General features: G+C 46.6%; 1 non-coding gene across 1 annotated transcript; it reads left to right on the forward strand.

The window, feature by feature from the left end:
- The first annotated feature begins 2,934 nt into the window (after window positions 1–2,934).
- On the forward strand, window positions 2,935–3,009 carry Trnat-cgu (transfer RNA threonine (anticodon CGU)). The gene has a single exon. It is a non-coding gene; the product is annotated as a tRNA-Thr (tRNA).
- Window positions 3,010–6,162: the final 3,153 nt, after the last annotated feature.

A 6,162-nucleotide genomic window follows, 5' to 3' on the forward strand; every position in this document is an offset into this window, starting at 1 on the left:
GTCCTTATATTCGTATCGTCGTAATTGACATTACACTGTTCATATGGCTGAGTGGGAATGGCCCGAAAGCCAAAAATTTTAAAGAAAACCATACTCCTGTTGGAGAGGGCCAAATCCCAGACCACAACATGGAAGAGGACCTTTCACCTGACGCTTCTTCATCTCTCTCGAGCGACGAGGAGACGGATGACGTTACAGACGCGTAAAAATCACGAGACGCTGATTTTGAAACCATTCAATACAAGCGTCGACAGCGCCGACAACCGGCTGAAGGAGAAACCCCGATAACACGGAAGGCAGAGGTGGAAACGGAAAATTCAGCTGACCCAGATGATCGCCCCACAAACCTCCGAGCATGGGGAGATAGGGGCAGATCGGTTACCATCCCCACCTACCAGTCAGAAACCGCGGCTAAACCTACACCGCTGAGCAGAATACCGCCGATCGCGCTTTCCTACAAACGAAATTGTCCGAAACTCAACACCTTAAAGCAGCACTTGAAAGGCTTCCTTAAGGTGATACACCAAGGAGACAATGAAGTATCATTTCGATTCTTTATCAGGACACTTCAATTCTTCGAGCAGTACAACAACCCACCTCTAGGGGCAAAACAGCTAAAAATGGTCATAAAACTACCAAGTACCGATGGCTGACGTTACACGGGCGCTACATGAGAAAGGAATCACCTTGGCGAGAGCGTACCAGTATGAAAAGCGAGACGAAATGACTAACAACTTACTGGCCATGCCAGTTTTTGTAGTACATCTACCTAAGTCGAAGAATAGCGACAAGATTTACGGTGTACACTACTGTAGTTCGCCTCGAAATGTTCAGGTGCAAAGGCAGGCCAACTTAATGTAAATGGTGCCAGAGGTTCGATCATACAGCGAACTATTGTTCAGTTGCTGCACGCTGTGTCCGCTGTGTCACCAGCCTCCAAGCACTGTACGCTGCCATATCCGTCCAAGGTGAAATGCACCAACTGCGAGGGGGACCCCCCTGCCTCGTGCCATGGCTGCGAGGAGTACCAAGAGCTCTTGTGTAAGTCCAAGACCAGACACCGACGCAGACTCAGCCGAAACTAGCGATTGCACAGCACCCACTGGCGGCGCACAATGCAGCGTCAACCACACCACCTGATATGGCGGAAGCGTCAATTTCTCGCCACCGTCCTTCAACGAAAGGTTGGCGACAACCAAACAGGACTCCTCAGGCGCATTCAATAATGGATCAGATACGTCTGCGCCTACCAATGTAGACGCAAGCACCCTCTCGTAGCAGAACATCGTAGATCTTCTTACAAGGGGAGGCTGCCAATTGTGAAATTCAGATTAGATTCATACTGCGCATAAGAAAAGCTTATTGCCAGAGGTGTAATGTGGCAGAGCACCAAGATGCACTTCTCAGCCGTTGTCGAGAAAATCGACAGTTAAAAGAAACCGTGGCGGTGAAATATTCTCTACGATTAATGATTTCCTACAGCGTCATAGCGCAGCGGTAAGCGCTGGGGTTCGTAATTCGAAGATCCCCGGATCGAATCTCGCGCCATGCAATATTTTTTTTATTATTAGTTTTATGCAATTCAAATATATATATATATATATATATATATATATATATATATATATATATATATTTGAATTGCATAAAACTAATTATATATATATATATATATATATATATATATATATATATATATAAAAACTATTAATGAATTGCTTATGCATGTTGGTGAAGGCGGATCGCTCTCCAATTGTACCGCCTCCATTTTTCCGTTTGTTTAACAGGGTGTACCAAAGCTCTCCCGTCCGCACTGATTTTCGACGATGTTATAAGTTGCGCTAGGGACCGCATCTACCTTCTTTCGAAGTTAGCAGGCAACTACGCTGTTATGGGGCGGCTCGTTTCGGCCCATTCAACATCTGTCCTTCAAGTGTAACGAGCGAGTAACGGAGTTTATATTTCATACCTGCCACAGCAAGTTTGTGTTCGTGGGGTCTCTATTCTAATTAGAACGTTTGACTTACGCTATACGTATTCGTTTCTACGTCTTCCGTTAACTATACGTGGTTAACATTATGAAGACAATTAATAACATTTATGAAATACAACTTTGTTTGCGGAAAACATAATGATGTTCGAAGTCGCCAGTTTTTCCACGACAAACGACTTTCAACAACTTATTATATGCATAATTGTTGCAACAGATTGCCGGGAATTTTATATATATATATGAATTACAAAAAACAAGTACTAAAAGAAGTTGCATGGAGCGAGATTCGATCCGACGATCTTCGGATTACGAACCCGAGCGCTTACCGCTGCACCACCACGCCGTAGAAAATGACACATCGTAGAGAGTATTTCACCAAAACTGTTTCTTTTAACTGTCGATTTTCTCGACAACGGCCGAGAAGTGCATCTTGGTGCTTTGCCACATTACACCTCTGGCCATGAGCTTTTATTATGCGCAGTATGAATCGAATCTGAATTTCACAATTGGCGGCCCCCCCTTGTTAGATCGATCCAATTGAAGGCCACCTCCTTCCACTGGCTCGTGGAAGGATTCATCCACTCCCTTGTGTCGCCTGAAATAGACCTCAGGCCTCAAACGAGACGCCTCAGATACCTGAACTGGACTGCAAATGACCCCCTTAATAAGACATATGAAGATAGTATCTGTTCTTTCTGACATGTCCGAAAGAACAGATACCATCTTCATATAGTTAAGGCTAACCGGCCATTGACCTCCTTCTTCTGTGCGGTTGGATACATATTGCCCGAACTCTTACGCACTCGGTAAGATTGTCTGCCGCGAGTAATGAGCGTAATGGACAGGGACACTACGAATGTAGTGTGTGGACATTAATTTGGGAATGTGGGTTCACGGGGAGCGCACAAGGGATAAATCCCTGCAGTCGCACTGTCCTCTGTGCCCTCGGTGGCTCAGATGGATAGAGCGTCTGCCACGTAAGCAGGAGGTCCCGGGTTCGAGTCCCAGTCGGGGCACAGCGTAGGGTCTTGATTTTAATTATCATTCCTTACTAAGAAGACAGATCTTTACGACTTTTTATCGCAACACTGTCTCGACCTGACGATGGTTAAGGAGACACAATTAAAGGACACAGGCGCCTTCTGACTTCAAAACGCGCGAGCATTCCACACCAATAGGCACGAATAGCGCGGCGGAGGAACGGCAATCTTCGTTTGAAACTCATTTCGATACCACATGGAAACGCTACCAGCTCCTCAAAGCATGGAGGCAGCGGCACTGACGATTCCCACCATGTGTGGGACTGTAATGTTTTTGGCTGCATCAATCAAACCCGCATCCCCGCTAATTAAGGAACACCTTCTGGCTGTTTCTGAGCGATATCATAAAATTTTTCTCACTGGTGACCTCAGTGCAAAACTCGTCTCCCGACATCCCCCTAAAGGCCGGCCGCTGTGGCCGAGCGGTTATAGGCGCTTCAGTCCGGAACCGCGCTGCTGCTACGGTCGCAAGTTCGAATCCTGCCTCGGGAATGCATGTGTGTGATGTCCTTAAGTTAGTTAGGTTTAAATAGTTCTACATCTACGTCTACATTTATACTCCGTAAGCCACCCAACGGTGTGTGGCGGAGGGCACTTTAGGTGCCACTGTCATTACCTCCCTTTCCTGTTCCAGTCGCGTATGGTCCGCAGGAAGAACTACTGCCGGAAAGCCTCCGTGCGGGCTCGAGTCTCTCTAATTTTACATTTGTGATCTCCTCTGGAGGTATAAGTAGGGGGAAGCAATATATACGATACCTCATCCAGAAACGCACCTTCTCGAAACCTGGATAGCAAGCTACACCGCGATGCAGAGCGCCTCTCTTGCAGAGTCTGCCACTTGACTTTGCTAAACATCTCCGTAACGCTATCACGCTTACCATATAATCCTGTGACGAAACGCGCCGCTTTTCTTTGGATCTTCTCTATCTCCTCTGTCAACCCGACCTGGTACGGATCCCACACCGATGAGCAATACTCAAGTACAGGTCGAACGGGTGTTTTGTAAGCCACCTCCTTTGTTGATAGACTGCATTTTCTAAGGACTCCCCCAATGAATCTCAACCAGGCACCCGCCTTACCAAAAATTAATTTTATATGATCATTCCACTTCAAATCGTTCCGTACGCATACTGCCAGATATTTTACAGAAGTAACTGCTACCAGTGTTTGTTCTGCTATCATATAATCGTACAATTAAGGATCCTTCTTTCTATGTATTCGCAATACATTACATTTGTCTATGTTAAGGGTCAGTAGACACTCCCTGCACCAAGTGCCTATCCGCTGCAGATCTTCCTGAATTTCACTGCAATTTTCTAATGCTGCAACTTCTCTGTATACTACAGCATCATCCGCGAAAAGCCGCATGTAACTTCCGACACTATCTACTAGGTCATTTATATATATCTTGTGAAAAGCAATGGCCCATAACACTGCCCTGTGGCACGCCAGAGGTTACTTTAACGTCTGTAGACGTCTCTTCAGCCGGCCGGAGTAGTCGAGCGGTTGTAGGCGCTACAGTCTGGAACCGCGCGACCGCTACGGTCTCAGATTCGAATCCTACCTCGGGCATGGATGTGTGTGATGTCCTTAGGTTAGTTAGGTTTAAGTAGTTCTAAGTTCTAGGGGACTGATGACCACAGCAGTTAAGTCCCATAGTGCTCAGAGCCATTTGAACCATTTGAACCAACGTCTCTCTATTGAGAACAACATGCTATGTTCTGTTTGCTAAAAACTCTTCAATCCAGCCACACAGCTGGTCTGATATTCCGTAGGCTCGTACTTTGTCTATCAGGCGACAGTGCGGAACTGTATCGAACGCCTTCCGGAAGTAAAGGTAAATGGCATCTACCTGGGAGCCTGTATCTAATATTTTCTGGGTCTCATGAACAAATAAAGCGAGTTGGGTCTCACACAATCACTGTTTCCGGAATCCATGTTGATTCCAACAGAGTAGATTCTGGGTTTCCAGAAATCACATGATACGCGAGCAGAAAACATGTTCTAAAATTCTACAACAGATCGATGTCAGAGATATAGGCCTATAGTTTTGTTCATCTGCTCGACGGCCCTTCTAAGTCTAGGGGACTGATTAGCTCAGATATTAAGTCCCACAGTGCGTAGAGCCATTTGAGCCACCCCCTAAAGACAAACACCAGAGCTGAAATCCTCTGCGAGATGCAGGAGTGGCTGAATTGGGTAGTCCATGGCCCTCCGCAGCCTATGAGCCTATTTTGAACACCAGACGGATGACGTCTTGGATATAGTGCTTAAAAATGTTTTCGATTCGAACTTTCAACTCAGGATAATAAAGGAAATGCACTCCAAACACTTACCTGTTGTGGGAATCATCGAATGCAGTAGTCGTTTACTTCTTGCGACAGACAAATTGAGGTCGACTGGGACCAGTTTTGCAAGTATCTGGGCCGGCCGGGACGGCCGAGCGGTTATAGGCGCTACAGTATGGAAACACGCGACCGCGACGGTCGCAGGTTCGAATCTTGCCTCGGGCATCGATGTGTGTGATGTCCTTAGGTTAGTTAGGTTTAAGTAGTTCTACGTTCTAGGGGACTGATGACCTTACAAGTTAAGTCCCATAGTGCTCAGAGGCATCTGAATCATTTTTTTGCAAGTATCTGGACTATGTCGGGTTGACTATACACATCCTCACGAAAGCACACATCGATGTCAAGTTGGAGGTGTTGATGACGAAAATTAAGTGATCATATGAACCAGCCGTGGCAGTTACGCTACTTCCACATAGGCAGTTTGACTCCTTTCCACCACCCCTGTAAGACCCGAAGATTTTGCGGAGCTGCGTCCACAAATGATGACAGGTATTCCGGCACCCAGCAGACAGAGGAGAAGTGCAGCATTTTCCACGTTACTTACACAAACGTGTCGCTGAGTGGCGTCAGCAGGCGTGGGAATCGACAATTACCAGTTCGTACAGCAGACTGGAGACGAATGGAAGTTCGTGAAGAATGTCAGGCAACAGAAGCCAGCTGAGCGAGCTGCCGCTGGTCCTGACGGATGCTTTGCTGACGATGCTTTCCTTCAGGCGAAACTCTTCACCGACCCCTACACTCAACAGATGTTGATTCCCAAATATGACCAACAGGGCCCCGG

The sequence above is a fragment of the Schistocerca serialis genome, chromosome 3, assembly GCF_023864345.2.
Source record: "Schistocerca serialis cubense isolate TAMUIC-IGC-003099 chromosome 3, iqSchSeri2.2, whole genome shotgun sequence".
NCBI lineage: Eukaryota > Metazoa > Arthropoda > Insecta > Orthoptera > Acrididae > Schistocerca > Schistocerca serialis.